A 25717-nucleotide genomic window follows, 5' to 3' on the forward strand; every position below is an offset into this window, starting at 1 on the left:
AACCAGGCGAGGAAATCATTTGAGAAACCAAGGCTGTTGAGTCTGCCAAGAAGAATGTGGTGATTGACAGAGTCGAAAGCCTTGGCCAGGTCGATGAATACAGCTGCACAGTAATGTCTCTTATCGATGGCGGTTATGATATCGTTTAGGACCTTGAGCGTGGCTGAGGTGCACCCATGACCAGCTCTGAAACCAGATTGCACAGCGGAGAAGTGGTCGGTAATTGTCACACCCTGACCTTAGATATCTCTGTTTTTCTATATATTTTCTTTAGGTCAGGGTGGGTACTCTAGTTTTTGTATGTCTAGGGTTTTTGTATGTCTAGGTTTTTTTGTATGTTTATATTGGCCTGATATGGTTCCCAATCAGAGACAGCTGTTTATCGTTGTCTCTGATTGGGGATCATATTTAGGTAGCCATTTTCCTAATTTGTGTTGTGGGATCTTGTCTATGTATAGTTGCCTTCTGTAGCTTGCACATCTGTAGCGTCACGTTTTGTTTGGTTGGTTGTTTGTTGTTTTGTTAGGTGAGTTTCAGTTTATTAAAATTACGTGGAACTCTTCCCTGACTTCTCTGAAAAGTTGCATATCACGGGGGCTATTCGATGCTAATGCAGAACGCCACAGAATGTTTCTGTGCTGGTCAAAGGCAGTCAGGTCTGGAGTGAACCAAGGACTATATCTGTTCCTGGTTCTAAATTTTTTCAAATGAGCATGCTTATTTAAGATGGTGAGGAAGGCACTTTTAAAGAATGACCAGGCATCCTCTACTGACGGGATGAGGTCAATATCCTTCCAGGATACCCGGGCCAGGTCGATTAGGAAGGCGTTTGGGAGCGTTTGAAGGGAGCGTTTGACAGTGATGAGAGGAGGTCGTTTGATTGCAGACCCGTTACGGATGCAGGCAATGAGGCAGTGATCGCTGAGACCTTGGTTGAAAACAGCAGAGGTGTATTTGGAGGGCAAGTTGGTTAGGATGATATCTATGAGGGTGCCCATGTTTACGGATTTGGGGTTGTACCGGGTGGGTTCAGTTATCATTTGTGAGAGATTGAGGGCATCAAGCTTAGATTGTAGGATGGACGGGGTGTTAAGCATGTCCCAGTTTAGGTCACCTAGCAGCACTAGCTCTGAAGATAGATGGGGGGCAATCAGTTCACATATGGTGTCCAGGGCACAGCTGAGGGCAGAGGGTGGTCTATAGCAAGGGGCAACAGGGAGAGTCTTGTTTCTGGAAAGTAGAAGCTCGAATTGTTTGGGTACAGACCTGGATAGTAAGACAGAACTCTGCAGGCTATCTCTGCAGTAGATTACAACACCGCCCCTTTGGCAGTTCTATCTTGTCGGAAAACGTTATAGTTAGGGATGGACATTTCAGGGTTTTTGGTGGAGTCAAAAAAGAAGAGGTGGAGGCAAAGCGCGTTTTTTTCCACCCAAAATCAGCGGTCAATGAGTGTTAATTAGTCTACACATTTTTGTATTGCTATAAGTTTAGTAATGGTTAGGTTGTTATGAATGTACTTATGTAAGTGGACACACTTCGGCCATTTGGAGAAAAAAAGACATGTATTTCCATTTAGAGCGGTCACTTGAATATCTTGTCAATATAATAGTACATATTTGGTACAGATCAGAGATGCACCAACCAATCACGAAAACACAGCCAGAAGGTGGGCCACCTCTCGGTGCCTGGTTCCTCTCTAGGTTTCTTCCTTGTTTTTTTCCTAGCCGCTGTGCTGTTGCTTCTGCTTAGGTTGCTCATTGGGGTTTAGGCTGGGTGACTGTAAAGCACTTTCTAACAACTGCTGCTGTAAAAACAGGCTTTATAAAAGATGTTTAACAATAACAACAACAACAACAACGAGCGTTTTGGTATGGTTAAGCACCCACTTTTACAAGTACTCACGGTTTATTTCAATACCTTAGAAATGGCAGGAGGCACACAGGCTACGAGTTTCTGAAGCTGTGAAGCTATAATAAGCACCAGAGTTACAGATACATATTCATATCAACAGGAGAGAAACATATGTACAAATATAAATTAAAACACTTCTCCACCTCCTATGATGCTCTTACTATCAATGACTGTGATTGTAGTCAATTGAAATATTCTTCGCCACAGGTAGGCAGGTAGGGATAACACTGGAAGATAACTGGCAAAAAAAATGTCATGCCTGCTTGAGATGAGAAGGTATGTTTCAGTCTAATATAATTGGCTTAAAAGATTACAATAACATACTGTAGTGCAAGAGAAATACTGACTGACAGAATACCATTTTTTAACAGATTTTTAAAAAAAATACACAATTCACATTCATGACTCTTTTGGTCCAAAGAGAATACAAAGTAAGATGGGATATGCTGGCATAGCTATACAGACAGCTATGTCTTCACAAAAGTCTTCAATTGATGAGGGTCCAATACCAAAACATTCTCTTTCCCCTATCCCTTGTTGACTCCCCCTCGCAGATCTAAAAAGACTGGATATGTAGAAGAAAAAATATGCTGAAAAGTGAAGGACCTAGGCGAAAGGGTTGAAGGCAGAAATGGAACTAGGCCCAAGCCTAATTGACTGTTATGTCTCAGATCCAATCCTTGCAAATCTTCAAAGGGGTAATCAATGGGCTAAAGGGACCAGGGATGGGTTTGGAATCAAGCCTAATGTCATGTTGTATCTTATTATTCCAGGTATAGGTTGCCCTTAGGCACAGATACAGGATCAGCTTAGTGAGTTTAAGCTCCCTCCAGATTCTTACCTTGAAGAGACATTTCACTCATAAATAAAATGTCAGATGTTTTCAGACCTCTAAAGTATTCTAATGAAACCACGTCACATAATATAGCTTATGTAGATCCAGCTATAGTGGGTTTTATCTTGACATTAGACTAGTTTAGAGGTCTAAGAAATGTCTGTCAAACTTTGATTTGAAAGCGTAATGTCCCTTTAACCATTGGGAGGGGAAATGGCCTGTGTCTATGGGTGTCCTGTACATACACGGACAGGCTTTAGTGATTGCGGACGTTGAAGAACCCCACGCTGGTCGGCGACTCCTTCACTGTTACCGTGACGAAGTTGGCGGTGACATCCGTGACGAACACATGCTCTAGAAGGCTCCGCGCCGGCCGCCAGTCCGTCTCCGTTTCCATCTCCATAGAGACAAGGCGGGCCCTGTTGTTGTTGTTGTCGGGATAGGGGAGTCACACTCTTCTGATTCGCTGCTGCTGGTGTCATCTGAGTCACCCGTGCTGAGCTCGTTAAGGGTCCGGGAGTTCCGCTCATTAACGGTAAGGCTCTGTCCTGACTTCCTGTCCTCCTGTCTCCCCCCGTTAGCTCTGCCTCTGCGGGCCGTGGACACGCCTCCCTGTGCCTGTACACTCCCCCCTTTCTCCACCCTTCCATTCCCCCTCCCTACACCCCCTGGTCCCTTGTTGTCCATCTCTCTCTCCGTCTCTGCCCCAGTGTCCTTCCCTCTCTCCACCCTCTCCACTCTGGCTGGTGGCACGCTTCCAGAGTGCAGTGGCCCTCCCCCTAACCCTCCCGACACCAGGCCCTGGTTCAGCCCAGACGAGGTGTGTGTCTCTTTAGCACTGCTTCTCAGGCTCAACCTCGAAACTGCAACTCCAGTGGTGCTGAAGGTCCCGTTTCCCTGGGGACCATTGCCGGGCGCAATTCTTTTGACACTCTGCAGGTTGAGAGCTCGGAGGCTGAGGGCCTGACTGATGCGGTCTCTGGCCGAGGGAGGGGTAGAGGAGGGGGGCTTGGCTCCCTGCTGCTGAACCACCATCCCTGCCTGACCTCCTGGGCCCTCCTGCTGCCTCCTCTGCCCAGCTGGGAAGCGCTGAGCTGGGCTACATGCCATTGAAGAGCCCCCACACCCACTGGAGGTCTTGGAGCTGTGGAGACAGAGTGTGGATGTAGACATCCCTGGTTTTAGAGTGGAAGCCACCTTGAACCCTTCTGCTCTGCCATTGCTGCTGCCGGCGTCGGAGACAGAGAGGGAGCGCTTCAGATCTGACCAGCCCTTACTGTAAGGCGGGGGAGGTCTGCTGAGAGAGGAAGAGGAGGATGGAGAGGATGGGGTGGGGGTGTTGGTCGACATGGAGCGACCTGACCAAATGGAGTTCAGTGGCCCAGGTTTGGAGGCCCCTGCCTGGTAGAAGGCCCCTCCAGCAGCCACCTGGTGTGCCACCTCATCTCTGGAGCCCCGGCTGGAGCTTAGGCCAGTGTAGGTGAAACTGGCTGGCTGTAGAGGCTTCTTCACCCCCCCTCGGGGTTCCTCTTTGAAGGGCTCGCGGGGGGGCCTGAGGACCTGCTGGTGGCGAGAAGGAGAAGGGGGCGGGAGGGGCGGCCGGGTCTTTGCCTGTCTCAAAGCCCTCAGCTCGGGGAGCAGCGGTTTTCTCCCACGCTTTTTCCGGACGGGCTCATTTTTGGCCACAACAATCTGGGGCCTCTTCTGGGGGACGGGGTAGAGGTTGCGGAGGCGAGGACCTGGTTTGGCCTTCTTCCTGTGGTCTTCCTCTTCTTCTTCTTCTTCTGAGGAAGAGGAGGAGGGAGAGGAGGACAGGCCGGATGAAGAGGAGGAGGAGGAGCGGTCGGATTTGGTTTCAGTTGGTTCTGGTTCCTAAAGACGGAGAGAGAGAGTTTTTTATATTCATCATTCAAACAAACAAATGAATAATTGCTGCTACTGTTGTAAATATAATGGATCAATCATTGAGAAGACATTACAAGTATAATTAACATGACTAAAGGAAGTGAATTTGCTACATTTGTTGTAGTGAGTCGTGACTAAATCGCATATGTTTGAATAGCAGCAACAGTGTGATGATTACCAGAATTTTCCGTGGACGTCCCCTTGGCCTCTTCCCTCTCTTACGGAAGAGTAGCTCCCTCTCTTGTGCTCTGTAGAAATCACACACACACACACACACACACACACACACACACACACACACACACAGTCAGATACAGTCACTGACAATGTTCTGCCTCTTTAAAAATGCCTCCTTCCTTACTTGAAGAGACTACTGATCTTAATAACTGAATAAGTGAAAGTTTAATTTAACCAATTTGGTTAAGTCAGATATAAGTGATTGCTTCAAGGATTGGAGGAAGGATGCATTTGACCAGGGCAAGTCTAATACCCCATGTAGCTACATTAAATATGAAGGGGTTCTTGTCAAACAACTGAACCACTGTCGTATGATATCAATAACACACCTCTTGTGGAAGGCAGCCAGTAATCTGGGGTCCAGAATATTCTCTTCAGGCTCCCAACTGTTATGTCTGTAAAGAAAACCAGATATTATAAAAAAAAAAAAAAAATGTAACGGTTTATTAGTGCACAGTAGAGACATTGCACATATAATGTCAAACTATGAATTCTCTGTTCAGGTGGATCTAGTTTAAATCGCCTTTTTCAGATACAATGTCAGACATAGTCGCATCATATTAAAAAAAAAAAAAAACATAATTCACGTTGTGTCTAAATAAAATATTAAGACTATTAGCTGAATAATAGCTAATATTGAGAGTAGCTATTCATTGTTTAGGGCTAGCGTATATTTAAATGGCTGAAACTGGAGCGTTTGCTCGGAGATTTACATTCAGCAACATCAAAGATGGTTTTGTATGGAAACATTATTGGTAAACTAGCACGACGAAAGCACGGCTGCATGCAAATAGTGGGCGTTCCATATTCCCGCTGCTACAGTTCGCTACCGTAGTAGGGTGATGCCTGCTCACGTTACTGAATACCGATTTGGCATCGTAACATAAACTGCTCGGGCTAAAGAAAATAAAGCAAGACACAGAAACGGCGAACACCATCGTCTTTCTTCCATGCATCATGCAGTCTATCCAAAAAACACCGGAATAATCTCCGATTGTAAATATTATGGATGTGAATGAAATCCGGGGTTGCCTGGGCTCAAGGGATACATTGTTGTCATTGTTTAGCTCAGCCAGCTGCTTGCTAAATAGCTACTCACTTGGACGACCACCCTCTCCACTTCACCAAATACTCAAACTTCCCCTGCAAAGGAGAAGATTGGGAAAGAGTTAAACGATTGAACCGGGTCTCATGTTTTCATATTAGGATAAGATACGTTATTTCATACCTTTCGTGGACGTTTGTTGAGGATGCATTCGGCGTCAAATACGTGCCCTACAGTTACCCCCTCCATTGCTACAGCCCCTCTCTCCTTTTTTTACGAAAGGAAAAGCGGAACAGGGAGAAAATATTGCCCTCCAGCGGCATCCGTAGTTCAGGCAACCGAGCATCTGATACGTCACTTTCACTTCTTCATTCTAGAGCGCCTGTATAGCTTTTGGTTTAGGAGCCTCGTTATTACAGTGTTACAATTATTATCCGATATTTTCTAGGCTCCATAAAAGGCAAATACTTCGAACATTTATAACTTGACAATAAGTTATTATTCGACCATTAAACTTGAGTATTACATTTCACATGCAAGATATTTGTATAAATAAAATATATAAAATATTTCAGCACACTTGTCAGAATTTCACAGTGGTCAATGTTATTATGTACATTTTAGAGCGACTTACAGTTAGTTGATTCAGGTAGCTGGGTAAGACAACCACATATGTTAACTCAGTCATAGTAAGTAAAAGTTTTTCTCAATAAAACTCATTTTTCCCCCTGGGTGTTATAGGCATCTCTTCAGCCCCTCCATTTGATGGGCCAGCCCCACGATTGGTCCTTTCAAACTTTGGTCGCTTGCCAGTACTCTCTGATTCGCTCTACGCAGAGATGTCTGAAGCTACCTGTATCTCCCTAGCGAGTCCTGATAGGCCGATAAGGCCATGTGAGAGGTCCTCCACCACCCTCAGTGTCTCTGGTTGGCTGATATCCTGCAGTTTCTTGGCGAGCATCACAGAGTCAACCAACAACGCATCCCGTGCAGAGGCCTGTGGGGACAGAATGGGGAGTAGAATGACAGAAAACTCTGAGAGATTTAAGTGGAAAGACCATCAATAGTGGAGAGTGTTAGAAAGTGAACAAGGTAAAATAGACCCATTGCAGTAAAATGTGTATTCCTTTGCTTTCTTTATCTTTTCCATCCCTCTCAACATATAAACCTGTCTTCCTAAATGTGTTGACTCCACCCCACACACCCCTTTACCCTCCCTCCCTTCTAAGACTCTCTCATTCCTTTCACGTCCTTCATTCCTTCCGTACCTGTGTCGGCATTGATATGCTTGAAGATCACCCCTTAGGCCAGCAGGTGTCACGCCCTGATCTGTTTCACCTGTCCCTGTGATTGTCTCCACCCACTCCAGGTGTTGCTTATTTTCCCCAGTGTATTTATCCCTGTGTTTTCTGTCTCTCTGTGCCAGTTCGTCTTGTATGTTTCCAAGTCAACCAGCGGTTTTACCGGTCGCCTGCTTTTTCTAGTCCTCCCGGTTTTGACACTTGCCTGTTTCTGGACTTTGTACCTGCCTGCCTGTCCATTCTGCCGGCCTTGACCATGAGCCTGTCTGCCACTCTGTACCTCCTGGACTCTGGTTTTGACCTTTTTTTGCCTGTCCACGACCATTCTCTTGCCTACCCCTTTGGATTAATAAACATTGTAAGACTCCAACCATCTGCCTCCTGTGTCTGCATTTGGGTCTCGTCTTGTGCCTTGATAGCAGGAGCAGAGAAGGCGGGCCATAATACCATCCAGAAGCGCACACCACAGGCAATGGCCCTCATGGACACGGTATTGAGAGGTCCCCCCCCAGCACTGTTCCCAGCCAGACAAACACGCTCAGTCGTGGAGCCTGGGACAGAGCAATCAGTACTATCTGCTCTGAGACAGATGGTTGTTGTAATACTGCAATAGATGTGCCGATATTATTGACCTGAGGGTACGCTGTCTAGCTAAGAACCCCCTTTTCTTTGTCTCTTAGCTCCGAAACAGTGGCAAGACACTGACCTGAAAAATGGCAGTTCTTGAGGGCCCAACACTAGGTGTAGAAGCACTCTTCCAGGGCTCTGGGAAAGGGGGCCTCCGGAGCCAGGGAGTAGTCTGAATTGTTTAGGTGAATTGGGAAGACTGCTCTCTGGCTGCCACTGCTCTCGGGCTGCCACTGCTCTCGGGCTGCCACTGCTCTCTGGCTGCCACTGCTCTCTGGCTGCCACTGCTCTTAGGCTGCCACTGCTCTCTGGCTGCCACTGCTCTCTGGCTGCCACTGCTCTCTGGCTGCCACTGCTCTTGGGCTGCCACTGCTCTCTGGTTGCCACTGCTCTCTGGTTGTCACTGCTCTCTGGTTGCCACTGCTCTCTGGCTGCCACTGCTCTCGGGCTACCACTGCTCTCTGGCTGCCACTGCTCTCTGGCTGCCACTGCTCTCTGGCTGCCACTGCTCTCTGGCTGCCACTGCTCTCTGGCTGCCACTGCTCTCTGGTTGCCACTGCTCTCTGGTTGCCACTGCTCTCTGGTTGTCACTGCTCTCTGGTTGCCACTGCTCTCTGGCTGCCACTGCTCTTGCTCAAGAAAACATTTCCTCTGTGTCATCACATCTTTTGGAGATATTTCAACAAAACAATTTTGTGGTAAATTGATCAAATCTTTTGAAATTGTAGATATATTCCAATGAAGTTTGATCTACAGATTTTAAAATATAAATATACTTTCCATTTGAGTTATATTAGGTTTTATTTTCTTCTCCAGATAAACAATCCACTCATTTAGAAAGAAAAATGTAGATAGGGGGCTAGTTACCCCTTTATGGTTATGAATGAGTTTCTACCGGTCATTTAGACAATTTATGCTAAATTAGCAAGCTAGCAACCACACTAGTAGTAAATCTGCATTTTGCTATTTGCCTCATGACTCCTGCATACTTTGTTGACTACAAACTTTCTTTACCCAACCGTGGGACAGACTGTTTGTACCCACTTGGGACTCTGACTCTCTATTGGTTACACAGACTTTTGGCCTCCCATCCTATTCTAACCACCACTCGTCGGCTTTGTATTCATGTTACCTGATGAAATTGATGTATGATGTGATCTTGTTGCCATCTGATGCACATTCAGATGTCATAAATCAGCACTGCAGATCTCTCCCTGTCCTCTGCCGTGCCTTGATTGTATTACTGCTGATGATATCTGGAATGTGCATGTACTCCCTGGCCCATCTACTGTTGCTAGCCCCAATTCTGACTTGTGCTCTGATATCTGCTTCATTGATTTCCGCTCTCGTAAAAGCCTGTATTTTCGGCACATTAACACTAGAAGCTTATTACCTAAAATGGATCAATTGAAAGTGTGGGTTCACAGCTGAGACTTGGTTAAGGAAGAGTGTTTTGAATACTGATGTTAACCTTTCTGGTTATGGCTCTCTCCTGGCCCCTTACACTAAGTCTGAATTTGTCCTGCTTGGTGACCTAAACTGGGACATGCTTAAATCACCTTAAAGCAATGGGACTCCCTAAATCTTCTCAGATTATTACCAATCCCACAATGTATGATTCCAAACACACAGAAAAGGCTACTCTCCTCTGCGTTATCGTCACAAATAATCCTGATAGGTATCAATCTGGTGTTTTCTGTAATGACCTTAGTGATCACTGTTTTACAGCCTGTGTTCGTAATGGCTGCTCAGTGAAACGACCTGTCCTGATTTGTCATAGACGCTTGCTAAAAAGCTTTAATGAGCAAGCCTTCCTTCATGAACTGGCCTCTGTAAAATGGTATAGAATCAGCTTCATCCCCTCTGTCGAAGACGCTTGGACCTTCTTTTTTGATATTTTCAGTGGTATTGTTAACAAACACGCCCCATAATGAGAATTAAAAGCAGGTTCAGGCCCTGGTTCGACCGTGATCTTGTAGAGTTACTCCACCTCAAGAATTCCATTTGGCGAAAGGCTCGGCACACACATACTCAGGCTGACTGGCTATTGTTCAGGCAAATGATAAATAAGTGCACTCAGGTTATCCGGAAGGCCAAAGTTAGTTGCTTTAATAAGGAGCAGTTATCTCTCTATGGGTCTAAACCCAAGAAGTTCTGGAAAACGGTTATAGACCTGGAGAATAAACCCTCCTCCTCACAGCTGCCCATGTCCCTTAATGTTGATGATATGGTTGTTACTGACAAGAAGCACATGGCTGAGCTCTTTAATCACCACTTCATTAAGTCAGGAGTCCTATTTGACTCAGCCATGCCTCCTTGCCCGTCCAACATTTCCTCATCTCCCACCCCTTCTAATGCGACTATGCCCGATGCTTCTCCCTCTTTTTCCACTGCCCCGCGACAAAGTTTCTCCCTGTAGACAGTCACTGAGTCCGAGATGCTAAAGGAGCTCCTTAAACTTGACCTCCCTCTAAAAAACATCTGGGTCAGATGGTTTAAACCCTTTCTTCTTTAAGGTTGCTGCCCCTATCATCGCCAAACCTATCTCCAACTCTTTTAACATGTCTCTCCTTTCTGGGGAGGTTCCCATTGCTTGAAATGCAGCCACGATTCATCCTTTATTTAAAGGGGGAGATCAAGCTGATCCTAACTGTTATAGGCCTGTTTCTATTTTGCCCAGTTTATCAAAAGTGTTGGAAGAAGGTTGTTGTCAAAGAAGGTTGTTGCAACACAAGCAGCCACATCAGCCACAAAAGGTTGTTGCAACACAAGCAGCCACATCAGCCACAAAAGGTTGTTGCAACACAAGCAGCCACATCAGCCACAAAAGGTTGTTGCAACACAAGCAGCCACATCAGCCACAAAAGAAGGTTGTTGCAACACAAGCAGCCACATCAGCCACAAAAGAAGGGGATGCAGAGTGCATTTTCTGTAAGGAGCTGTTTTCAGTCCCAGGTGCTGTTTTCAGTCCCAGGTGGGGACTGGATTAGGTGTGAGCAGTACAGGAGGTGTGCTCATGAGTTGTGCTCCAATTTTACTGGGGACAACTTCATTTGTGACCTATGAACAAATTAGAATTGTGCAATAGCAGAGCATAAAAGTTTCCACATCAATGTTACACTGACTTAATTAGTCAAGTTATTGTCATTACATGTTATATTCCAATGTTATATTCAAATCCAATAAATACTTGTTTTACTTAATTAAATGAACAACTATTGAAAACATTTTTCTCCTGTATGTCATTTTAACCCCTTTAAAGACTGCTGGGATTTCAAAACTTGGATTATTCAAATAATATTTGCAATTGTACATATTGTAAGGCAAATTAACAACAAAGAAAAAAAGTCCCATTTCTAATAAAACATTTAATCAAATACATTTAAAAAAAAGTGTGAACTGTAGCCATTTATTTCACTTGATAGTTTATTCGTCTAAGTATGACCATCATTCACATACCAATTTTCTTTCCAAACTTTGCTTTTTTTGTGTCACCAATTAGACATTGTTCTTAGGGGGGACTAGTTAACCCCTAGTACCATAATACATGTTGCAAACTATTACGTTCAGATTTCAAAGTTGATACATTGTTGCAGATAGTGGTTACATGTAATTGTGTTAAACCCAGCAATTAAATGTTGCCGATATGAATATAATTTTTTGTCGCCCCTCGTCCCTGCTTCTCACCACTGCCTTGTGAAGTTTCTTCCGGGTCTCAACGGCGCATGCGCTTGCTCCATGTAGAAGCGTTTGTATTTCGTCCCTTCTGCAAATATTACAAATTGAACATCGTTTCCAATTTTGATAGTAAACTTTTGGCGCTGGCTAAACTGTTACGCCAACATTGCTCTTCTTAGTTTCTGAAATTACACTGTCGTTGCAGATTAAATAATGTTTACGAATGAACGGGTCAAACAGGAAGTGATTTATATAATACCCAGCGTGCATTTCGTTTGTGTGAAGACTGAATGAAATTACAAAGCATTGACACTTAGTCAAACTTATTTATTTCTCTGCATCGGTGGACTGGAATTTGTGTTTGTGTTGTATCGGCGATTTTAGGTAGGGTTTGTTTATCATTTAACCATGAATGTGAAGAGTAAAGCCGAGAAGTGGGACTGAACTGTGTTCAGCAATCTGTAGTACACTCTGGTTTCTCTTCAGATCGCATAAATCTTTCGCCTTTTACTAAAGATTTCCGTGGAGAGGAACATTATGAGTATCAACTAATTTTTTGATGCCCGGCTTCACGGCTGGGCTTCCTACATTTGTTCAAAGTCAAATTCATACTGCAGAGAATTGTGTAGAATTGGGCGGCTGGATCTATTGGATCTCTCTTCGACCTGGAGGAAAATAGAGTTCAAGTTGTTATGGTTGGGTTGGTGTTGAAAACGGGCTGCTTTTTCCAACGTGGTTTGAAAATGATTGGTAGGTGGTGAATTATATTTACTTAGGGTGTGGATAAAGTTCCCTTTTTGCGTGCGGCAGTGGCAGAAACATAAGAACAAACAAATTTAATAGACATTCTTGATTTTATCAGTGTATTTACATTTTAAATATTAGGATATGTTATTGTGTTGGTTATTGACATTGCACTGATTATATAGTATACTAACCAGATGTGTGCTGCCATCCTGTTAGAAGGTAACAGATTATTTTATTACAATGGTTAAATTGGATTTTCATTGTGTTCAATGGTGTTATTTGCCCCCTAGTGGCGCTTTCTGGTACTTAGAAAGACAACGCAAACGGGAAGTTCAGAATTTGTTTTGCACGCATAGAAGCAGCTACAAACAACGCTACAAACAACGGTGCAGGTCTTTCAATGTAGTTATTTCTTGTCACGCTTCAGCCTTGGAAAAATATTTGTTTGTAAGTTCGATTCAAGCATTTAGCTAATGATGATAATCTTGTTATTGATAGAGTTTCTTACATATCAATGTTGGTTGCATTTACTCACAAATTGCAATGCCTTTTGTGTATGTCGTTAGCTGTATTACTTTGCTCATGCGTCATGCAAACGAATTGTAAAATATACAATACTGTAGTTTTGTTACTGTTTCTAGTGTAATATGCTTTGTTATTCTACATAGATGGTTATACATTATTAGAGTAATGAAAGGAGCAATTACCATATGGTTAACAATTAGCTATATGGTTTGGCATCATGCCAGATGCATGGTACCTTAGCGCGTGCTTTTGTATTTATGCAACTTCAAATGTTTAATGTACAGCTACAGTATGTCGGTGTGAATTGAACACTAAAGTATATTATTTTCTGTATTTTGCAGTTTCACAACATAAACGTTTTCAATATATTCATTCAAGAAAAGTCACGCCTTGGGAGTTTTATTTAAGACTTAGTTGTTAGCTATCTGTCTAGTTTTGCATGGGAACGCAACTCAAGGGCAGAATAAGATGTGTTAAACATTGTGTTTAATTTGTAGCTTAGGCCTATGAATTGGGCTGCTATTATGTTCTGTTCTGCCGACTATTAGCTGAGTAACCTATTGCCGACCACTATTCTAGTTTAGGCAAATAGGAGGGGTGGCAATTTATTGCCTGCATAGGGCAGCTGAAGGTCCATGGCTGGCCTGTTATGCCCATACTTTTTTAAGGTGCTTTCGCTATACCAGGAAGACATCTATTTTCTTCCATGCAGGCTATCTAGTAAGCCCAACATTTGTTTAGGCAAGTCAGTTAAGTACACATTCTTACTTACATTGACGGCCTACTTGTAAAGCCCCGGCTCTAAATGACGCTAATTTACAGTGTTGTAAAAAATACTTTACAGTACTACTTCTATAGTTTTTTGGGGCGTATCTGTACTTCAGGGCTTCCATGGCTACCATGGCCACTCCCTGGGGGGTGGTCTCTACACTTTTCCCTACCAGCAGGTGGCAGGAGGACCACAGTGCTTCCTTCAAGCACGTGAGGGTGGGCCAGAACTTGGTGAAGGCCTTCGATGGAATAGGCCTCCGGCCCACCCCATACAGCACGAGCTGAGGTGTTAGGTCCTCCCCTGCTGGCAGACAGGTGGTGATCAGGGGGCCTGCTTCCTTCCACAGGTCCCTGGCAGCTCTGCACTGCCAGAGAATGTGCCTCACCGACTCTTCTTGGCCGCAGCCTCGTCGGAGGCACGCGGATGTCCTCGCCATGCCTCGTGAGTGCATAATGGCCCTGACCGGGAGGATCTCGTGGGCGACCATCCAGGACAGGTCCTGATGCCGATTCAGGAGAGCAGGATGGGCCACGTTGGCCAGACCGTTGTGGGCTCGCCTAGAGCGAGCCCGCGCACTGGACACACTGGTTCCCGATCCTGCACAAGAGAGAGAAGAGAGCAGTGTTTAGTTAAAACTGTGACTGTTTCTTTTTCCAGTTTAAAATGTCTTAAAAACTTCTGGAGCTGGACGTAGTGCGTGTGTAGCAGGAAAGAGACTGGGGCTCACAGGTCGACTGGGATCAGCCTCAGAGTCCTGAGGTAAGATCCCAGCCAGAACCGTGCGAGGGCCTGAGTCTTGTTGTTGACCGGGGAGGTGGCCAGAGTCAGATGTAACGCTGTGTTGCGGCTGCCCAGGAACAAGTAGAGGTCAGGCAAGTCTTTCCCCCCCTTGGACCTGGGCCTCTTTACCACCTCCCTCCTCAGCCTCTCCCACTTGCCTCACCACAGGAAGTAAAAAAGCATCCGCTCCAGGTCTAAAAATACTCCTTTGAGGGGGAATAAAAACAGAACTGGTTAATAAAAGCACAGGTAAAATCACAGCTTTAATGATTAAAACCTTGCCCTCCAAAGTCAGCTGTCGTAGTCCCCAGAAACCCAGTCTCTGTCTTACTGTCCCCAGGACACCAATATCACTAGACAACTGTCCTACAGCTAGACACAAATGCGTATTCAATCAATCCAACACTAATGACATGAGGCCTACGTTTGAGTCTTGCGGTTAGAAGCATTTGATTTCGCAATGGCATAGGCCTACATCATTTTGGATTTGTGTGCTCATGATAATTGTTTTCATGGAGAAACATAATGAAATGTTACGTAAGTATCATTAGTTACACTTGCAGTGTATTTTCTGAGATCTCCAAGATACCGGAATCGCACAGGGTTTTAAGTGTTTATGTTCTATTTCAGTTGTTAAACGCTTAATACTTAGAAATACATTATTTACATTTATGAGAATGTTAAAGGAAAGAAAGGTAGTGTTTTATGTCACACGATCTGTGAAGATTCCAAGCATTCAACTCATGAATTAGGGTGATAACATGTTTTGATTCAACTCGTGTATTATATTGAATTTATACAACAGGTGGGTCTAATCCTTAATGCTGATTGGTTAATACTGCATTCCAGCCATGGTCTATTCCACAAGTTACTACTGGCTAAATTTATGACGTTAAAATGCCCATTTACTCTGATTGTGCAATTCACTGTCTCAGCAGCCCGGCCAGGCAATTTATGAACTTGATCTCCACTATAAAAAGCATCTAGACATTATCTCACATTTCTTTTAGAATAACATTTAGTTAAATGCCCTCGAAGCCAGTGTTTGGACTTCGTCTTGGGCATAACAACACTCGTGCCAATATTTCCTCAACACCGGCTTCTCGGGCATTATCACATAAATAACACACGCTCTAGAACAGGGTTTCCCAAACTCGGTTCAGGGGCCCCGTCTGGGTGCATGTTTTTACCCAGCAGTATCAGTACACAGCTGATTCAAATAATCAAAGTTTGCTGATGAGTTTTTTTTTTAAATCATCTGTGTAGTGCTCTGGTGGTGAAGTAATTTTACCAATAAATAGGCCAGGCTATTTCAATGATAGTCTAGGAACTAAAGCTTTGGGTGTCTTCCTCTCAGGCTTCCATGTCTTCTCCCGTGACCTCAATGTCCACCTCTTGAACATCAGACTCTGAGGCCTCATCTTCACTGTCACTTTCCAACCTTGTTGAGGATGGCCTGTTGTCAGGCTCAAAAAGCCTCAAATTTGCCCAGATACCACCAATTTTTCAACCCTTGTATTGGTCAGCCTGTTGCGTGCTTTGGTGTGTGTTCCTAAACAAGGACCAGTTGCGCTCTGAGGCGGCTGATGTTGGTGGGATTTGGAGGATGATGGAGACAACAGGGGAAAGATACTCAGATCCACAAAGTCCCTTCCACCAGGTGGCTGATGAGATATGTTGGCACGACTGCCATATTGCATCTCCATCCCAAAGCCCTTGCTTGGAAGTGTACTTTGCCAAACTGCCAAGAACCTTGCACCCAGGCCAAGGTGGCGAGACACGGTAGTGATGACACCATAGGCCTTGTTGATCTCTGCACCAGACAGGATGCTCTTGCCAGCGTACTTTGGGTCCAACATGTACGCTGGGGCGTGTATTGGCATTTTGCCAATCAAATAAGGGTTGGGGGGGGGGGGGTGATGCTCGTTGGCTATTGGTATTCAAGAGGAACATCAGTGGACTCTAAACTGGAGAACAACCCATTAGGACCCGTTGTGGACTCCATTGGCCATTAAGGTAAAGAAGATATGGATAGCCTACCTTGAAGACCTTGCTTAACTTAGTTTGATCATTAGATTCCACCACCCCGAACATCTGTGTACAACTCCTGGGAATGTTGGTCATTGTGGTGTATTTAGTTCATCATTGCCATTGTTTTATACATTACAGTTAATATAGAGTAGTAAGGATGCATGGATTGAGAAGACGTGTGGTCTTAGGAACCTAACCTTACTCCTATTGTCCAAGGACTTTACATGTTCTGTTAAAGCGACAACAGCCAAATACTCAATCTAAACGTGAATCGATTCTCACTTGCAGTTCGGTTGTAGAACATAAATCCCTCTACTTTCATCATATTAAAATATTTCACAAATGCAGAATAAACACTTACTGTACACACTGTTTTAACACAGTTGCAGCCGACAGTATTGTTCAGTAATAACATCTTTGTGGTCCTCCTGTTTAGTCATTTACACAAATGTGTTCAGAGACGCAGATGGAGTCGACTAGCTGTGATAATTATCTGTCTTCTGTAAACAAGCACTGTAACATGGAAATATGGCCATGTGTGAACCATAACCCTATAAATTGTGTGTATTAATTTAACCTTTTGTTTTATGAAAATTATTTCTCACTTATATGAAAGATGAAGTCCTTATGCTTCTGAAACAGCACGGCAAGCGATGCATGTTAATGTTCAGACTGAGCATCGGGGCTCTTAACAAAACTCCCCGGTACAGAAGACGCCTTCCATTTACTCCCATGTATAATGTAATGGAACTGAGAGTTATGATCGAGGGCTAGTGTGGTCTCTGAAGCGCGGCTCACTGAGAAGAGACTACAGTACAAGCGGCAGCCGAAGTCCGCTAGGAGAAACAAACAAGTGTGCTTGTCTGTCCCTTTTGAAACGCCGTAGACAGTATACACCCTCAAAATAGTCCGAATTCATCTAAGATAACTCAAATCTTTCATTGATTTTGCACAGGAGATTTTAGTAGAGCAATTTTACATCTAACTCAGATATTTGGTGCAGTATTTATAAATGGAAAAATGTGCATCTAAATGATTTTTCTCATTGATTGACAACAAAGACTTTACTGAAGAATCCCTTCTGTTGACCAATCACCGACGAATGCGTGTACTCTTTGGCTACCGATTTCGGCTTGTCTCAAGAAAAAATGTGTGTGCCCCAACAACCAAAAAACTCTTACCAAAGTGCAAAACGAAAAGAAAAACAACGTCACAACATGTCATCATAATACACAGTATGCACATGGGAACGCATGCGGACGCCTTTAGGCTACTTGAACAGGGCTCGGTGAGAATGTGACGTCCTTTCTGGGGTCGCGTTAAGTGTGGAGGTGGAGTTACTGAGGTTAAAGATTCCTGCCCGCTGTTTGGTGCGACGCAGACCCGGTGGTGAGCGTGGTTTAACAGAGGAGTCACTGTCCTTTTGAGTCCGAGTTTCTACCTGACAAAGTCATGTTATGATATATCAGTTATCCTGTTAGAACCTTTGTGTGGAATCCACTCTTCTGTTTCAGCTGCAACGTTTATGGTCATGTCGCAGCAGTTTGTTGGAGGGATATTCCAAAATGTGGGGAATGTGTATGAGGGCATGGGATAGAGAATTGTGTAGTTTCGGTGGATAACGTTGTGTGTGTCAACTATAGGGATGCCCATTGTTTAACTGCCTTAATTTTGCCGGACCCCAGGGCTAATGGGGATTGTGAGGGGGAAAATTACATATTTATTTGATATTACTGGTGACCAATTAATATTTAACTAATAGTAAGTCATTTCTGTCCTATTAGTGTCTGCGTTTTTATGGTCTCCACTCTACAGTATTTCCCTGCAGCTAATCTGGGCGTATGGTCACTGGAGATGGCCTGAGCTGACAAATGAGTTAAACACTGCATTACATAGACAATAATGTTTTTAACTAGGGACAATTTAGGAGTAGAACAATCCCTTATTGTCTCTAACTCGTTCTTGCATCTGGGAAACTGAACCAGGGTGGGGTTAAGACAACAACCCTGTGCAGAAAACGACCGGATGAACCCAGAGTGGTTTATGATGCCCCGATGCCCCATGGGATAGGTGGAACCAATCATGACTAGGTATTTTTAGTGTCAGCTATATATAGTACTCTGCATTTGTGTAAAGGTTAGGTTACTAACACTCAAGGGTGTGGTGAGCCTCATTATTGCAATAATTATTCGATATTGAATAAAGACTATTGTTTGAAGAAATGACAGTCTCACTTGATTAAAATGTCCCATGACAGGATCCATAATAAATACCAATCTTGCTGGAGATCGGAAGCATCCGGTGCGAGAGAGGCAGGTTGAGGTGACTAGAGTCAGAGTTGTGCAGAAAGTGTTGTATTCTGAAGCAGTGAAGAACGTAGAGGAGGATGGGTCAAGGGTAGTAGATCTGTGCCAGCACCGAGGGATAGGCCAGCGACTGATATATGCTTCAGTAAGGTTGGCTTCTTAGCGTTCATAGCAATGGTTAACAACTGTACTGCAGAAATGGAATGCAAATCACAGAAAATAGATGTGGTGGCAGCTGCAGAGATGTATTTGGGTATATGACTTATGACTTCAGAAGAGTTACAGGGTGTGTTGAGGGGTGGTGTCCCGTGCTCCAAGGCCGGTGGCATGGTGCAGGAGCAGATGAGGTCAATGTAGTGGATTTTTAACGAGTGTAGGGTTATTCATTTATTTACATTCCCCCTCCCTTTCCCCATTTTTGTATCACAAAGTAAAAGGGATTTATATTATAGTGTAGTTGGGGGCAATAATGCAACATAATGGATGCCAACCACCGTTAATTCAACTCTGAAGAAGAAGGTGACGTCCACTGTCCTGGTAAGAGGAATTCCCAATTTATATTGTCCAATGAATATACACATTTTGCCGTAAACATTTCATAGGCTGAACTCACATTTGTGTGGGAGTGAATAACCAACAACATGTTACTGTAGCAACTAACTACATGGAGAACGGGCATCTTAAAAGACCTACCCTAACTTGTAATACTCGCTCCTTTAAACAGGTACATTCTTAACCAACAGTGCTAACACAGTCTCTGATAATGAGAGGCGCACTCTGTGCCCAAAAGTGTGACGTCAGTGGTGTGTTCACCTAGGTGCCATGCCAGCGGTGGTGAGAGAGTAGGGAGCAGGTTGGCGATACCAAACCAACAAAATGATTTTTAAATAAATGATAGCCTAATAGTAACCAGATTCTGGTATTTGTTATAACAAAATATCTTAATTAAACAGAATCTAGGAAATAACTTGTTTGTGGGTAGAAACAGAGGGAAATGGTTCAGACAGGAACATCATCACAAGGCCTTGCCTTTAGTTTAGGTGAATTGGGTAGACTTTTCTGTAGGTCTATTAGGCTAGTGAGTTCTAATAAGGTGTTATCCAGTGTGTTTCACTGTGTTTTTCTTTTAGGCAGAGCCCCACCTGTTTTGCATGTTATTTTGGCGTGAATTAGTGTCACATATCAGTTTGCAAACAATGTCCTTAAGTTAATAAAGCCACATACAAACATGTTCTCTCTCTTCAGTAAGACAGCTCCAAAATGCAGGTGTTTTAGTCTAGCTCAGTCCTTTCTGTGGTGGAGTGGCAGCCAGCGGAAAATACAGAGCATAGGCGTTGGTAATCTTCTCTAGTTGCGCCGCGATTGGCTCAGTGTTCTGTCACTCATTGGGACATTATGTCACCACCGAATCTACAGGGAGAGCTAGGCAGTTCAAGACCCCTTGGGTGCTGCCATAGAATTGTCCATCCAAGAAGGCTCAAGGACTGATCATGTCAACATGATACTTTCACAATCTTAGCTATCAAGCTAGACAAGCGGTCATCATCTTGAATCACGTCGACAATCTACTGGAAAATCCTTTTCAAATTAAGAGAAATTATAGATAAAACGTATCGGTGCTCTTCGGCCATTGGATATAAACATTACACAAGTCGGAAATTGCAATTAAAGAACGAGTGGTTTAGAACTAACCAATGGCAAGCGTAGCCTGCTATTCGGTGGAGAGGGTGTGTGGTCCGGGTTTAAGGAGTCAAAACATCTGTCTGAAATGGTCTCTTTTCCAATCTTAAAAGGATAAACATTCACACGCAACACCATGGGCCAGAAAAGGTAGAATACATTGGCCATGCTGTCAATCCAGCATGACTTCTACCGCGTTCAACACAACTGGGAACTCTGAAAGAAACCAACTCGGACTGGGAAAATAGTTCGGGAACTCGGGCCTCTTTCTAGAGCTCCGACTTGAAGATCTCAGACATTATGTTTCAAAAAAAAATTCTCTCTCTAGAGTTCCCAATCTTGAATGCACCATAAATCCAGAGCATATCAGACTTTGATGACAAAAGTTTGCCCACTGGAAGGGCCGCCGCGCCACGTTCAAATGAGCACATTACAACAACAGTGCGTCCAAAGATATCTATTGTATACTGCTACATAAATGATGCAATATACCAAGGAGATATGTATACAGCAGTTAAAAAATAAACACTAAGTGTATGTTGTGTAGTAAGCTGTTGGTAGCCCATGTGGCTCACGTTAACGGCTTGTGTACATGAGTAGGTGGTAAATTGCCGCATATTATAGCAGCACATTCTGTTTGTGTGTCAATAATTCAGCACAGCAAGTTTGGATGAAGGTCTGGTTACTAAAATGGGTAAATCGTTTAATCTATTTTCTGTTTAATGAATGTATTCACAGGTAAATAGTGATACTCTCTAAACTGCTCTGGCGACAAAACAAACCGTGTTGCCCTGCCTTCAATCATCCACATGGCTGGGAGAACCTATTCAAGTAAGTAAATCCATTTTGAAAATGTAAAAAAACAAAACAATGTATTATTATCTACCGACGACGTGGATGTCGATTAAGGCAGCACCTCTGATTCAGAGGGGTTGGGTTAAATGCGGAAGACGCATTTCAGTTGAAGCATGCAGTTGTACAACTGACTAGATATCACCCTTTCCCTTAGCTAGCTAGCTACAGTGCAGGCCAACTCAAATTAGCTGCTCATGTAGCCAATTTGACATACTGTATAGATAGATAGCTGGCGATATTTAATTCCCTTAGCTACCTAACTTCATATTAGCTAGCTATCTTTAGCATTGTAAATAAAAAAAAACAACTAACTCCAAATGTATTTGTAGGTAGCTAGCTAACAGCCATGGAGGAGGGTAAAAGGATGCAGCTACAACTGTCAGAGAAGGGAAAGAGCAGGCTATTCTGGATAGGGCAGGAACTGTTGCGTTGTTCCAGTCCCTAGAAATGAAAACTGAGGACGGAGATAATAGCAACAAAATATTCAGTGCTGTGTAATATGAATATATTGAAGCTTGTTTCTTGTGATGTTTTCTGTCCTCAGATACAGAGAGGAAGATTTCCCAATTAAGAGCAGTGGTTCTCTGTCCTGGTCCTGAGGTTTCAAAGGGGTGCACATTTTTGTCTTTGCCTCATCATCAAGCTTCAACTGATATTTGTGTATTCATTTGTGATGCTATCCTTAAAATGATCCTGCTGTTGTCACATGCTATACATGCACGTGTTTGCACATGCATCTATCTGTCCAATGTTATCATGATTTGTTATAAGAGATATTATACGTTAGTAATCCACGATAACCTGGGGATGTAAAAGTCTAATAATGACATTATCTTCCATATTCCTACAGATACTGTACCTTGCAACTGGAGATTCTTTCAAAACGATTGCCTACAGTTACCGTGTTGGGTGAATTGTCGTGAGCGTGACCAGGGCCATCTGGGATTTCCTCGTGGGGGAATTCAGGCATGTGTGAAGGCTACCTGTGTCCTGCATAACTTCATGAGGACGGACACAAGGACCAGGAGGGGCCCTGCAGCCCCCCGGCGTGTGCCAGAGGAGAGGTCTGCTGCTCTGCAGGATGTTGCATTGATGGGGGCCAACAACGCAGCATGGGAGGAAATCCAGACACTAGGTGAGGCCACACACATACAGAAATTCCTGTTGAGCACTGTCTCTTTAACTACCATATTTCCTCAATTAGTCACCCTCCTTCACTTCATCCCTCTCCCCCTTCTCCCTAAATCCCCTAGGTTATATCAGCTGTGTTGGTGAACCCCTCCCCTTCTCCCTAAATCCCCTAGGTTATATCAGCTGTGTCGGTGAACCCCTCCCCTTCTCCCTAAATCCCATAGGTTATATCAGCTGTGTCGGTGAACCCATCCCGCTACTATGCCTGAAACGGAGGACACAGCATGATCAGAGGTGAGAGGTCACTTGGGTCAACAGGAAGTATTATTAAAGGGATGCTTTACATTGAAATACAGATAGGGTTGTAGTAGTCCCAGAGTTAATGATGCAAGGTCAGTTTTGTATTTCACCACCTGATGATTGTTTTAGAATTAAAGACACAAAGCTTATTCATGCCATCTCTCGTCTGCAGGTATGTTTTGATGTTAGAGAGGATGCCCAGTCCCGTCATCACCACCTCACCCGCTCGAAGATAACCGGGGTGGCAGGTAGCCTAGTGGTTAGAGCATTGGGCCATAACCGAAAGGTTGCTTGATCGAATCCCCGAGCTGACAAGGTAAACATCCGTCGTTCTGCCCCTGAGAACAAGGCAGTTAACCCACTGTTCCTAGGCCGTCATTGTAAATAAGAATTTGTTCTTAAGTGACTTGCCTAGTTAAATAAAATATATATAAAAAAACATTGGGCCAACTGGTGACCCAAGGTTGATTAGGAGATTGTGATGACCTGAGAGATTATGACGTTTAGTAGCACTGTAATTCATTAATCATATGCTGTCTTCCCTGCTCCTCTGTTCTGACCTCTTTCCCTTTCTGTCTTTGACATTATCTCACGGCAGGTAGCCTAGTGGTTAGAGTGTTGGGCCAGTAACCAGCAGGTAACCTAGTGGTTAGAGTGTTGGGCCAGTAACCAGCAGGTAGCCTAGTGGTTAGAGTGTTGGGCCAGTAACCAGCAGGTAGCCTAGTGGTTAGAGTGTTGGGCCAGTAACCAGCAGGTAGCCTAGTGGTTAGAGTGTTGGGCCAGTAACCAGCAGGTAGCCTAGTGGTTAGTGTTGGGCCAGTAACCAGCAGGTAGCCTAGTGGTTAGAGTGTTGGGCCAGTAACCAGCAGGTAGCCTAGTGGTTAGAGTGTTGGGCCAGTAACCAGAAGGTAGCCTAGTGGTTAGTGTTGGGCCAGTAACCAGCAGGTAGCCTAGTGGTTAGAGTGTTGGGCCAGTAACCAGCAGGTAGCCTAGTGGTTAGAGTGTTGGGCCAGTAACCAGCAGGTAGCCTAGTGGTTAGAGTGTTGGGCCAGTAACCAGCAGGTAGCCTAGTGGTTAGAGTGTTGGGCCAGTAACCAGCAGGTAGCCTAGTGGTTAGAGTGTTGGGCCAGTAACCAGCAGGTAGCCTAGTGGTTAGGGTGTTGGGCCAGTAACCAGCAGGTAGCCTAGTGGTTAGAGTGTTGGGCCAGTAACCAGCAGGTAGCCTAGTGGTTAGTGTTGGGCCAGTAACCAGCAGGTAGCCTAGTGGTTAGTGTTGGGCCAGTAACCAGCAGGTAGCCTAGTGGTTAGAGTGTTGGGCCAGTAACCAGCAGGTAGCCTAGTGGTTAGAGTGTTGGGCCAGTAACCAGAAGGTAGCCTAGTGGTTAGAGTGTTGGGCCAGTAACCAGCAGGTAGCCTAGTGGTTAGAGTGTTGGGCCAGTAACCAGCAGGTAGCCTAGTGGTTAGAGTGTTGGGCCAGTAACCAGCAGGTAGCCTAGTGGTTAGAGTGTTGGGCCAGTAACCAGAAGGTAGCCTAGTGGTTAGAGTGTTGGGCCAGTAACCAGCAGGTAGCCTAGTGGTTAGAGTGTTGGGCCAGTAACCAGCAGGTAGCCTAGTGGTTAGAGTGTTGGGCCAGTGACTGAAAGATTGCAAGATCGAATCCCTGAGATGACAAGGTAAAAATCTGTCGTTCTGCCCCCTGAGAACAAGGCAGTTAACCCACTGTTCCTAGGCTGTCATTGAAAATAAGAATTTGTTCTTAACTGACTTGCCTAGTTAAATAAAGGTAAAATAAATAAACACCTCTCCTCACCTCATATTTTTTCCTCCCTATTTTTATAATGCAGACCAGATATGCATTGAAGTACAGATTGAACTTGTGTGTATATATACATATTAAAATTATAATGTTTATAATGCATGTATTATGTATTCATAACACTTGGATAAATGAACTTTCAATAAAACTTTTCACATTCTCTACTGGTTGAAATTAAGTCTCTCATTTGATGAAACACGAACACTCCTGTGTCCTCAGATGAGTTCAGATGAAGGAAGTGAGATGAACCTGTTTTTGAGTATTTAATGACGCAAAGGAAGTGTAGTGTACTGTTTAAAAAAAAGCTGGTCCCGTATATATGAATTACAAATCAGCCTTTAACTAGTTAAATAATGTGTTCTAGTCTACTGCAGAGTTACAATGTGTAACCATTGATGTCCTAGTACCAGGATTGGTAAACACTGTTGAAGTGTATAATTGTAATACATACATGCAGACACAGCATCATTCTAAGACTGGAGTTTGACACTCCTGGTATTGGATATGACTGAAAAATAATGTCTCACAGACATTCATACCTGAACCCCACCTTTATTTTCCAAGGTAGAGTACAAGATCAGTGAATATATTCAATGTACAGGCTACAATGTGGGGATCTCATGCTTGGTAATAACTACATGTATATACCACTTGCATCCTTGGAACAATAAAGTTATATTCTAATCAATCCATAGGCTTCATTGATGCCATTCCGTGTATTGAAGTCAATACAACCAGCTATGATAGCGGAGGTTCATATGTCAATGTGATTGGTCACCCAGCGTTCACCGGTGGTGATTTGCATAAAGCTGAGAAACTTTTTTACCACCTGTTTTAGAGAGACGTCATCAACAAATATTGTAAGATCTTTCATTGTCTGCTTATATGCCCCCGTTATTTATCCTATGTTTCTGACTTGGTGTAACAGGGAGAATACTGTAAAAACAGTCCATGTTCTGAATTCTGCCACTGTACATTTCAAAAGTGCTGAACAACTAGTTATATCGACTACTAACTCATGTCTTTATCAAAATGACGGCATCACTCTCATCCACTCATCGTTCCCTCGTGCCATAGTTTGTACATCTCAATTGTTATATTGCTTACTTTGTGTATTATAATCATATCATGTGCTTTTCTCCACGAGGAGGAGATACTATATAATGTTGTTGGGTCTGTAACCATGTTTGCCAGTGATGGTCTCTTCCCATTCAAATATGTTTGTTTTCAAC

General features: G+C 43.9%; 1 non-coding gene and 1 pseudogene across 1 annotated transcript; one reads left to right on the plus strand and one right to left on the minus strand.

Moving 5' to 3' along the window:
- Positions 1-1865: 1865 nt before the first annotated feature.
- On the minus strand, positions 1866-6273 carry LOC115122098 (chromobox protein homolog 2-like; annotated as a pseudogene).
- A 5735-nt stretch (positions 6274-12008) lies between these two features.
- On the plus strand, positions 12009-12124 carry LOC115122100 (U5 spliceosomal RNA). Its single transcript, XR_003862406.1, has one exon. It is a non-coding gene; the product is annotated as a U5 spliceosomal RNA (small nuclear RNA).
- Positions 12125-25717: the final 13593 nt, after the last annotated feature.

This window comes from Oncorhynchus nerka, linkage group LG16, assembly GCF_034236695.1.
Source record: "Oncorhynchus nerka isolate Pitt River linkage group LG16, Oner_Uvic_2.0, whole genome shotgun sequence".
Classification (NCBI taxonomy): domain Eukaryota; kingdom Metazoa; phylum Chordata; class Actinopteri; order Salmoniformes; family Salmonidae; genus Oncorhynchus; species Oncorhynchus nerka.